Genomic DNA, 12719 nt, shown 5'->3' on the forward strand with positions numbered 1-12719 from the left:
TGAACTTGTACTACAAGTGGTAATGCACAATTGATTAAGTTTATTCAACTTACATTAACAAGTTGTATTCACTCAGTTCCTTTGAGTGAAATGTATTTACTTTTAAGTGATATCAACTAAATCTTACTTGTACATTTATGTGGGGTTATCTTTTAAAGTAAAAATACATTTTGAAAACCTTTCTGCACTTAAAGATTATGTTTAAATACAACTCAAAACATGTTTGATTACTTTTCGTAAAGCTGCATCTTCAACATCAGCAATTTGGGTAACACTTTATTTTAGTGGGCTCTTATTACTCACTAATAATCGTCATTGTAGAGTGATAACATAATAATTTTATAGTAATTGGTTATTACTATTACTATTACTAGTAATTAATTACTTAACCTTGCAAAGCAGATGGATACGCCCGTTTCCGTGTTTCTCACTGGCAAATCCATCTTGCAAAGCTCCCGTCTGAACCATTTGGGCCTGGTTAGGAAGTGACAGGACTAATTGGTGTTGAGGGGCAGTACTTTGGGCGCGGCGGAGTCGTGACGTAAGCAAGCAAAGAACAGCAATGAGTTGTTCACTTTTCAAAAACGACAAAAGTCGTGTACTGACATGTCTACAGTGTACATCAGTGATGCTCAACCCACGGCTCCAAAGACGCATGTGGCTCTTAAGTGACCACTTGCGGCTCTTTTAAGGCTTACTTGGAAAAAAAAATCCTTAACTAAAACCGTCTTGAAGCTAAACACTGTCATCAATAAAGATTCACGCTAGGTCACATCAATAAATCTGTTACCCACACAAAGAAGACAGGCTTTGACTTCAAAATTTAAGCCTTTATCATTTTAAATCTGTATATTTTTACCGTTGGATGTGCTCGACAGAGGATCGTGTGTGAAAGAGGAGCACAGAGGAAGTCCACGTCTCTTCAGTAAGCTCATTCATTGAGCTGTGCTGTCTTGTGTTCAAATGGAAGCTTCCCATTTCCTGGTTTGAACTTTTTCTCCAGCCACTTCCTGCCGATGCTCTCCCACACTCATAGCTTATGACAACTGTGCCAATGCGAGTCATTATCAAGCATAACACACACGGATCACGGCTCACATGTGGAGATGACCTAATACCTAGTGCAAGTTGTCCAAAGGTGGGTGTTTGATTTGATCTCTAATGCACTAATGATCATAAATATTGTCAAAAGAGCAGAAACATAAATCCAAAGCTCCAAAATAAGGCAGGATGAAACGATGTGTCTGGAGAGCCGCAGGTGTGAGGCAGGGCTGGTTTTAGTCAGTTGGAGGCCCAGCGCAAAGACCAGTATGAAGCCCCTCCCCCTTTAACTAAAAAATGAGAAATAAGTAGAAACATATGAGAAAATATCACTTCTATGTTAATAAAGCCACAGAACTCCAGTAAATACCCCAGTTTGAGATATAAATACCCAAATAGCCAAACATAATTCATTTTTTTCTTTGAATAGCATCTCATAGCTGAAACTCAGCTCATGTTAGTGTTTTTAAAAATCTTTGGGCCAGGTGGAACTCACATAATGCTGGTGTTAAGCCAAAGACTGGTTTCTCCAAAATGACCACTTTTCAGGGAACAAAAAAAATTGATCTTTTGACATATGTTAGGCTATTGCTTTAAAATGACTTCAAACCACTGGCAGATGTAAAGGGTGACCAATAGCACTGATTTATAAAAACAAATGGAAATCATGAAAAACTGAGATACAAGCTTTTAGCCTGATGTCAGAATAAAATAAATATATGCTCATTATCAGTGACAGATTGTTTCTTATGATACTATACAGACATCTGTATCCAATTAACCTCATAATCATCCACTAATTCACAGTTTAGTATAATTTCAACCACAGATGAACTGGGTTGTATTGTGGCTCTTGCTAAAGTGTTTTTTTAGACAATGTGGCTCTTTGGTAAAAAAAAAAAAAAAAAAAGGTTGAGTTCCCCTGGTCTACATGGTTCGCGGTGTTATGCCTTTCTTTATTGAATTTACTCCTTCAGTAGGGGTGCAGGCGTGCAGCAGGGTAGCAGCTACATCACTTGTTTCATTGCTCTGATTGGCCCGTCAAGACACTTCTGCCCTCCTCTCCTGATCCTCCTCTTAGCTGCAGTTGAGATGCTGGATAGCTCAGTGGGTTACCCTACTGACTTAGATCTGGGAGACTGATGGTTCAAATTCCATTGATGGTCTTTAACTTTGGATAAAAGTGTCTGTAACATTGTAACATCAGGAGTTCCACATCCATTTCCTGAAAGGGGTGTGGTCATGGGTGGAGTCAGACAGCTAATTAAAATTTAAAGCCACAGAAACAGCTCGTTCTGAGAAGGGCTGAAACAGGGTTTTTTAGACATGCAAAAATCCGATACTAGAGTATTTTTTCAGCAACAAACTTCACAGGTATGTTTTGGGGACCTCTGAGAACAATATAAACTTGTCTTAAAAGGGTAAAATATGTCCCCTTTAATATTGGGGCAATTCTCTTGTAATTCCATGATGTTTTCCCAAGTCATTTCTTAGAATTAAGATCATTTTTATATAATTTTCTTGATAATTCCCTGACAATTTATATATTTTGTCCATAATTAAAGTGAGTCCTTCCTTCATTCCTTCTTAATTCACAAGAAATTTTTATGTAATTTATTACATAAATTTGTAATTCGTATTGTACCTTTACCTTTAAATTAACACAGGTCCATTTTTTAAAATTTCTTCTGAAAGACTCACTTAAATTTAGTGGCTGATATCCAGACATTACCCAAGAAACACTTGTGAATTATTCAGCAATTTTTGCAGAAAATTAATTAATTTCCAATAAATTACGGCAAATTTCCGCAATGTTATGTAACATCCATTGTGTATTATGGTTGCAGGACTTTAATAACTGATTAAGTAACTTCATTCAGGGTGTAAAGTGTCTAATGCCCAAAGGCATCCTGGGAAAACACAGCAGATTAAGCAATCACCCAGGCAACCCTAATGCGCTTTACCTGAAGTCATTCTTCTACATTAAAGGAACAACTTTCAAGCTATAAAAGCCCCCAGAAGTATGCTACTGCCACTAAAGCCCAAACAGGATTAGATTAATGCAAAACATTACATCACTCAAATTCACTTTGTAGACTGTGAGCTAAGAGGTTAGCTGAGCCTCTCTAACATAAAAAAAATCCTAATTTTGTCACAAACATGCTTTTGATTAGAACAGTGATATACTAGCAACTAAACAAACCTTGTGGGGTGAGGGGCAGAGTAGGGGTGTCAGCCACTGAGCCAGTTCCGGTTTGAGAGCCAGTTTTCTTTCCTCCATACTTGGTCGTTATTTAATCCACATTTTTAAAGCCAAACTGTGACCAAATGAAGAGCCATTTGGAGGCCAAACAGCCAACTCTACTTAGCTGAGCAAAATGATCTGGATCTCAAAAAAGAGACGGATTTCCTATCACAACAAGCAAGCTGAGGAGGCAGTTAAGATCAGAGTTAAATGAGCTGAACCACGGCAAAACTGGACTGAACCAAACCAGTCCACTTAGTGGAAACGGACTCTACTTGAGTTTTTCGATACCGCTCGTCTAGTCTTCAGACAGAGACTTTTTTCCTGCCTGCCGCCTTTTCTCTGTGAGCTTTTTTAAACTTTTTTTGCCTGAATATTTCACTACTTTGCCGACACAAAAATAGCCTAAGAATGGAGAATATTTTTATTCTCCTTGACATTGTTATAAACAACTGAAAACACAGCTTTTTTTGTAGCCCTCCTCTTTGCAGAAACCACTTCTTGCCCTGCAGCCCTCTGCTGCAGCACGAAGTCATGTGCAAAGACATTCTCCTCTTCTTTGTTGAATTTCAAAGGGTTTCACTGTCACATATAAAAGAAAGTAAGCCCATACCATATCAAAAAGAATCAATGTGTTTATAAAGAAAGAACAAACAGATATATGAAAAAAATAAAGGGAGCATAGAAGCCTTGTTCTTGTAAAAAACCAGCCTGGCACAGAGAGACTAAGAACAAAAGGAAGGAGCATCAATATTAAAGCATCAGATGTGGAAGTGTGGATATTGTGCAGTGGTCCAGTGGTGAGGCAGCAGCTGGTACAATGTATATTTTTAATGAGTGTAGAGGTCTAATGCAAACCAAACTGTGGAACAATCTACTTCATTTATAGTTGTTTCCTCATCATTACAATAAATTAATTAATAAAAAGCATGAAGTCTCTGTAATCTCTTGACTTGCTTGTATATTCTGCCTTCACACTGCATGTTTGAACCCTAACGGCTTGTGTTAAACGCTCTCTGTGTGTTTGTGACCTGGCCAGCAGAAAGCAGCAGAGAGCCAAACAAATTCCACAACATTATGTGGTGGAGAGCTGATCTACAACAGAGATGAACTTGTTTAAATAGTATGCAAATAGACAACACTGAAGTAAACGATTATTTAACCTTACATTTATCAGATAAAGCAGAAAACTGTCTACTAATGTGAATCAAAGTCATTGGTGAAAGTTAATCGTTGTGATTAAGTGACTAAAGTTAAATTATTAATTTTGCTCACAAGAATTTAAAGCTTTTAAACATTTTGACCGGGGCAAATAAATATCACATATCTTTAAATAGAACTGCTGCAAGTCAAAGAATTTTTACACTCACTAAGTACATTTAAAGAGATGAATATTTGAAAATATATTCATAATTGACTTTGCAGATGCTTGTTTAAAACATAGTTAACACTAGATGCTTATTAGTTGTACTTTGTGACTGTGCAAAGGCTTTCCTATTTATGTTGATGTCCCTAAAAAGTAAATTCCACTTATGAAGTACAAACTGAGAGATTAATACTTTGAATCTCATGTTATTGTTGTATATGAGGGTTTTGGTTAACCTGGCACACCAGATGGATTTGTTTCACACATCCATCTGGGAAACCACTAGAGAGCATTTGGGAAAGGGCAGAGCCTTTGAAAAAAAACTCAGAGAGTGATTGGATGAACGGTCTGTCAGTCACATCTTTTCGGGCCGATCGAGCAACAAAACACGTGACGTTGTAGTCCCAAACTGAGGTGTGCTGCCATCGAGAGTAAACTCCATAGAGAGCTGCATAACGCGAAACATGGTGATTTTAGACATGTCAGTACACAACTTTTGTCGTTTTTGAAAAGAAAACAACTCACTGCTGTTCTTTGATCTTTTAACGAAGAAATGTTGTCAAGTTCTGATAAAAACTTGCGCTTTAGCAGCATCCACGCAAATGAAGTAACTGCACCGGCTTCTTCTTGCTGCCTGCAAACGTCACGACTCTGCCACGCCTGAAAGTACTGTCCCTCAACCCTGATTGGTCCTGTCACTTTCTAATCAGGCCCAGACATTTCAGATTAGAGCTTTGCAAGATGAATTTGCCAGTGAAAAACGCAGAAACAGGCATATCCATCTGCTTTGCAAGGTTAGGTCGCTCTCAGAAGCTCAGTGAATTCCAGCGTGGTACTGTGATGGGATTCCACAAACAAGTCCAGTCGTGAAATTTCCTCACTCCTAAATATTCCACAGTCAACTATCAGTGGTATTATAACAAAGTGGTAGCGATTGGGAAAGACAGCAACTCAGCCACAAAGCGGTAGGCCACGTAAAATGATGGAGCGGGATCAGTGGATGCTGAGGCGCATAGTGTGCAGAGGTCAACAACTTTCTGCAGAGTCAATCTCTACAGACCTCCAAACTTCACGTGGCTTTCAGATCAGCACAAGAACAGTACGTAGAGAGGTTCACGGAATGGGTTTCCATGGCCGAGCAGCTGCATCCAAGCCAAACATCAGCAAGTGCAATTCAAAGGTTGGATGCAGCGGTGTAAAGCATGCCGCCACTGGACTCTAGAGCAGTGGAGATGTGTTCTCTGGAGTGACAAATCACGCTTCTCCATTTGGCACGAGTCTGGGTTTGGTGGTTTCCAGGAGAACGGTATGTGTCTGACTGCATTGTGCCAAGTATAAAGTTTGGTGGAGGGGGGATTATAGTGTGGGCTTGTTTTCCAGGAGGTGGGCTTGGCCCCTTAGTTCCAGTGAAATGAACTCTGAATGCTTCAGCATACCAAGAGAATTTGGACAATCCCATGCTCCCAACTTTGTGGGAACAGTTTGGGGATGGCCCCTTCCTGTTCCAACATGACTGTGCACCAGTGCACAAAGCAAGGTCCATAAAGACATGGATGAGAGAGTTTGGTGTGGATGAACTTGACTGGCCTGCACAGAGTCCTGACCTCAACACCTTTGGGATGAATTAGAGCTGAGACTGAGAGCCAAGCCTTCTTGTCCAACATCAGTGTGTGACCTCACAAATACGCTTCTGGAAGAATGGTCCGAAATTCCCATAAACACACTCCTAAACCTTGAGGAAAGCCTTCCTAGAAGAGCTGAAGTTGTTATAGCTGCAAAGGGTGGACGACGTCATATTAAACCCTATGGATTAAGAATAGGATGTCACTTAAAGGTGCAGTGTGTAATATTTAGCCTAGTAGCATTTAGCTGAACAAACTTGGTAAAATAAAGCAAAACATCTTTAAGACGGTCTATCTAAATAAGTGTTTAGTCATCTAAATTCAAAAATAGCTATTTTGAAAAAAACAACTCAGAATAAACCTTTAATTCATACATAGGGAGGGTCCCCTCCATGGATGTCGCCATTATGGATTTTTACATGTTTCCATGGTGACACAGAGGAAAAAAAGGAAAAAGGATAAATAAAGTTATTGTATTTTATTGCATTGTATTCACATTACAGATACACATTAAATTCAACCGGTTGCCACAGTTTCCAGCAGAAGAATGCAATCTAGAACCCACTTCTAGATGTTGATATTCAGTTGTACACACTGCACCTTTAAGTTCATATGTGAGTCAAGGCAGGTGAGCAAATACTTTTGGCAATATGGTGTAGCTCCACTAACAGTAACTACCTGGCAAGCTACAATTTGAGTAACTACTTCTAAAACGGGAGTACACATGATTTAATCCTGGATAGGACCGCTCACCCTTTTTCTGTTTCATTTAAACGTCTAAATCTAACTCCTAGACTTTGTGTGTGGGTTAAAAAAAAACTTCTAAAACTGGACAGATAAATGATGCTTTATATTTCATTTCAAACTAATCTGACTGTTTGTCATATTAAACTCACAAATATATGATTTGTTGCAGGCTATTAGCTAGTTAAAAAGGAGTTTACCAACATACAGCATATTCTGGATGAAAATATTACAGAGGAGAGGAGTTTGTAAGGCATGTAGGATATTACAGAGATTCTCTTTGTAATGAATAATAGATTTGATTGGATACTTTATTGATCCTTAGGTAAATTTAGGGAATGGACTTAGGTTGACTCGACTCTGTAGCCATACGTAGGCTGAAATTACAGTGTTAGTCTATCTTGTATGAAAACACATTGATATGTGTTAAATCTTGTTAAATTTACCAGCCCTATTGCCACTGACAGTACAGACAACATTCTCTACATCTAAAGACACTTGACTATTTCTTTTAATTTGATCACAGAAAATTCAAAATGTCCAAGCAATATATTAACATCTTATTAGAGGTTGTCAGAACATGTATGCTTTCCTGCAAATCATCAGCATATTAACCTAATCACTGTTAGCAGCTTGACATTAGCATTTACCTCAAAGCAACAACACTGTCCCCAAGGTCACCCTAACTGGCTCTCACTCTGGTCTAAAGACACATCTGTATGGTTACTGTCCACTTTATACGCTGTAAGCTGTAAGTGGAAAAGTACAATAACTTCTAGTTTATTATCCTTAAGTCTACAAATCCTCTTGCATAACCAAAAGAACATGTATGTCTCCAGGCTGTTTAGACATGTTAAGACTATTCATGATACCTGTCATGCTGCTAATGCAGAGGTGTCAAACTCAATCACAGCAGGGGCTGGAATCTGGATTTAGGTCTAACCTGAGGGCCTAACAGGGTCAGTATTTAACCATAAACTGCCAACCTCATTTTCACCAGTAATGAAAAATAAAAAAGCAGCAATAATGATAATCATTTGTAAATTTTAAAAAAGTAAAAATGATAAGTTTAAAGGCTCAAATCTGAGATAAGAATTCCAGCTTATTAGTTCAAAATATTAGAACACGATACTAAAAATAGAAAAATAATGTTTTCAAAGAGCAAATATATCCAGAGAAAGGTGAAATCATAAGTTTGAATGGTCAAAATATAGGATCAAATTTGTAATCATGAGTTAAAATTCCAAATTTTAATCATGAAATGTGAAAGTTTTAAAATGTGAGTTTTATAGGTCAAAATATTGAGTTAAAAAGCCAAAATTAGGAGTTGAAAATGTCGAAATATAAGCTAGAATTCAAAATGATGACTTAAAAAGTTAAAAATATAACTTTAATTTTTAAAATTGAGAGTCTAAAAGGTCAAAATATGATTTAAAAAGTAAAAATCATTAATTCAAAATGTCAAAATATGAGAATAAATTTGAAAACATGAGTATGAAAGTCAAAATATGGTATTAAAAAGCCAAAGTGAGGAGTTGAAAATGTCAAAATATGACTTTAAATTAAAAAATGGGACTCTTAAAGATAAAAATGTGACATATAAAGTCAAAATTATGAGTTGAAAAGATCAAAGTATGAAAAAAGAAGTCAAAATCATATCTTTGAGTCGTAATCTTGAGATGCAAAACTGAAAATATGAAATAAAAACACAAATTAATTTCTGTCCCCATTCTTGACTTTTTATGAAATCTTTTTACTCTTTACTTTTTAGATTTTTTGGCTTAACAACTTATACAGGAGGAAATCTGCAACCTCATACTGGTGGGCCAGTAATAATACAAATATGAAATGAGCTTGCAGGCCGGAGATAATTGCTCCACGGGCCGGATTTGGCCCCCAGGCCTTCAGTTTGACACGCCTGTGCTAATGTAATCCTTGTTCTCCTTTTGGAATAACGCACCTACAGTCAAAGCCTGTGTAATTTTTAATGAAATAATGAGCATCATCATTAATTAAATCATGGCTGTCAGTGTTAATTAATGACAGACCCTAGTGATGAAGAGGAGGGCTGCAGTATGTTGTCAGGTGGGACATTTGCTCCGGTTCATTGACTTTCTGCCCCGATCACAGCAGACACTTTGTTACAGCCCATCAGAGAGATTAATGTGACCCTGTGTGTCGACTGGTCCTCTGCTGAGAAGACAAAAGGCTGATCTATAGCAGCAGTCTGATTTACATGGTAGGATTTTCCTTATTTTTCAAGCATATTGCAAACTCATAAACCATTTACATTTTTCTCTTTATGGAATAACAAGCAGATTTCAGAAATCATGTTAGAAAATTTTAGCACAGCAGGCTAAACCTTATTAATCTGCCATGGTGCAATCCTGTTTTTTAATTATTAGACTGGATGATCAATAACGGATGTCAGAGCCAAGACTTTCTCTTCTCTGTGCTGGTTATTGATCACAGCCCAACTGGCAGCAGAGAGACAGGCATGGAATTAGACTGGAGATGGGACATCTTGGAGCAGGTTTTAATCTGCATTTTTATGCAGATGTCTGTTTGTAGGGATCAGTATAATCATTTGTCGTCAGATAAAGGTGGGATGGTTCTTGGATTTCATTTCTGCTTCCTTTACTCCGGCATGGACTGCTTTCCACAATCTTAGGCTGCTGTAATGCAATCAGAAATTAGCATTTTAACAACAAAGGAAAGTGGGATATCCCATGCCCCACAAGGCTACCAGTCTAAATGAATAAATGACTGCTTATTTATTTCGTCAAGCCTATTAGGCACTGACTTGTTCATCATAAATCCAAGCACTTTCAGAAGACAGTTTTCCAACAGAGTCTCAATAAAGCCTGGATGCTGACTGATGGCCAGAGGTACCAGCTGAACTCCCTCATCATAACTTCTCTTCTGCAAATTTTTGGGTATTGCTGGCAAAATTGTGTATCTCATACTGATGTTAGATAGTCGTTTATTGTCATTGCATAGTAAAAACACTACAAAATTACATTTAGCAGTCTCCTCTGTAGCAGCAAACACAGTCGTCCAAGCAGTGGTTAGAAATCCGCAGCCTCACGTCATCCATCCTGCTGGCAAGGGAGCAGGCAGCCAGGAGGAAGACGCTTGGTACGTCAGGTTTGTGTGGGGCTGCTCTTAGCCTAGCCTGCAGCCCGGCTTGTAGCCCTGCTTCCGCCTTCTCATACAATGCCGCCTCTTCCTCCTCTTCTTTGGCTGTAGGTGTTGTGCTGCTCCGCATCCTTCTTCTTTCAGTCTCTGAGTCTCCATGGGCACGCTGCCAGTTCTGGTGTGAGTGTAGAGCTGTGTTTTGCTGCTAGTGATGGAGTGCTGGGCCGCTGCATTCGTACACGCCGCCCCATGCTACCTCAATAGGCCGCATTCAGTAGTCTCCTGTTGATCAGGCAGTGTTCCATTGCAGTTACTGGCAGTTGTTGTCAGCTTTTAAGCTAGCCAGGAGTTGTAGTTGAGACTGGGGTCTTCTTTTTCACCTTTTTGGGGTTTTTCTTGATGGAAATTTCCCGTTCTTTCTCTCAAAGGTGTCCTGGGCCATCTGTCTTCTTTGCTTTCATAAGTTTCAACATATGTTGCCAACTTAATTGTGAAAAACTGCAAGTCCAAGATAGAGTGCATCTTTCTTGCTGTCCTCAGGACAGCGGGGATGGGAAGGGTCAGATACTTGATACAAGAATGCTTTTCAGACAGTGATACAGCTCAACTCATACTGGGTGCCCTGGACCTGATGGGCTTCTGAGAAGCATCCCCACAGCTTGATACTGGCACTGCAGAAGTGTTGCAGGTAAAGCAGGAGCTCCACCTACTCAGAGCTGTCTCTGCCCTCTTACAATGACCCTGTGGGATCACTTTGACCTCCATTATGCCTCCATGAAAGTCAAACAGAAACTGAGACTTCTTCTTCTTCTAAATATTGGGCTTTGAACTGGCAGTTTTAAGTGATAGTGCAAAGAAATTAAAAAAAAACCAAATCTGCTGTTTTAAATATGTCTGTTTTGCAAAACCTTAAATACAACACAGCTTTTGTTGTCTCTCTGTACTGGTGAACTGGGAAAGCCAACAATGGAGAGACTGAGAGTATTAGAGCTTGTGCGATTTTAATTCTTTGTGGCATTAACAGTTCAAGTCTTTCAGAAGAAATAAACTCAGATGTAATATTTATAGACACATTTAAAGAAGGATACTCAGTTTTTTGGTAATATCTAACAAACTGTGACCCATGCCAAAATTAAAACTAGTGTCCTGGATGAACAGAAGCCAGAGTGCAATATTCAAAAGCTTCTTCAAAATCACTCATAATATATTCTGCTAAATTTAGACAGTGTCAGAACAAAGTTTCAGCAAAAATAGATTTTTTAAAAAGGCATTATAGGACTCCGGTGAAAACTTTGTTTCCATGTTGAACTCGAACATTCAAATGAGGCACTATTTGCAAGTCAGGTTTTTAAGCTGCTCCCATTCACATGCAAATAGTGGATGAAAACAACAACCAGCTCTGCAGCTCCTCAGCCCAACACCCTACAATGTGGAGCTGTGCCAGCTCAAGCCAGCCCTTATTTGCCCATCAATGACAGATGAACAACCATGGATTGTTTGATTTTCTTTCTGTCTCCATGACGAACAAAGAAATGATCATAACTCTAGCTCAAACATCAATTACAAGTAAGCAGCATATGGAAGCCCATTCTTGCCAGTGAAAGAAAGAAAATAAAAACTAAGTACTTTGGAAAAAATATAAAACTTAAGTCAAAATTACAGTGCCTATAAATAGTATTCACCCTCTAGGGTGTTTTACCTTTTATTGCCTTTATAAATCAATCATGGTCAATATAAATTGGCTCTTCAGACAAAAAAAACTCTTTAATGTCAAAGTGGAAACAGATTTCTTCAAAGTGTTGTCAGACTGAATAAGATTTTCCCACATCTTTAAAAGCTGTCCAGGGCAGGCTGCCAAGAAGCATCTCCACAGCATGATGCTGCCACCACCATTTTTCACAGTGGGGATGGTGTTTTTGGTGTTTTCCAAACATAGCGTCCTGTCTGATCCTAAAAAGCACAATTTTGGTCTGATCAGACAAAAGAACTTTCCTCCACTTGACCATGGAGTCTCCCGCATGCCGTTTGTGATCTCTAGTGGATATTCAATCTGAGTTTTCTTGAAAAGTGTCTTTCTCTTTTCCACTCTCCCATAAAGCTTCTCTCCCATCCCAGAGTCTCTCCCATCTCAGCTGGTGAAGCTTGTAACTCCTTCAGAGTAGTCATAGGTGTCTTGGTGGCCTCTCTCACTAGTCTCCTTCTTGCATGGCCTTATCTAAGCAGATTCACACATGTGCTATATTCCTTACATTTTTAATGATGGATTTAACTGAACTCCAGGGGTGTTATGTGCCGTGGAAGTGTTTTGGAGTCAATCCCATGACTTATACTTTTCAATAACATTTTCTCTGAGTGTTCTTTTGCCTTCATGGTGTAATGGTAGCCAGGAATACTGACTAACTAGCGACTGAACCTTACAGACACATGTGTCTTCACATTAAAATCACTTAAGACACATTCACTGCACTCAAGTAATCCATGTTATTTAATTGTCATTACTTTGTAGAAATATGTTTCACTTTTACATTGAAGAGGATTTTTAAATTGTATTTGTCAAAAAAAT

This window comes from Cheilinus undulatus, linkage group 17 (genome assembly GCF_018320785.1).
Source record: "Cheilinus undulatus linkage group 17, ASM1832078v1, whole genome shotgun sequence".
Taxonomy (NCBI): Eukaryota; Metazoa; Chordata; class Actinopteri; order Labriformes; family Labridae; genus Cheilinus; species Cheilinus undulatus.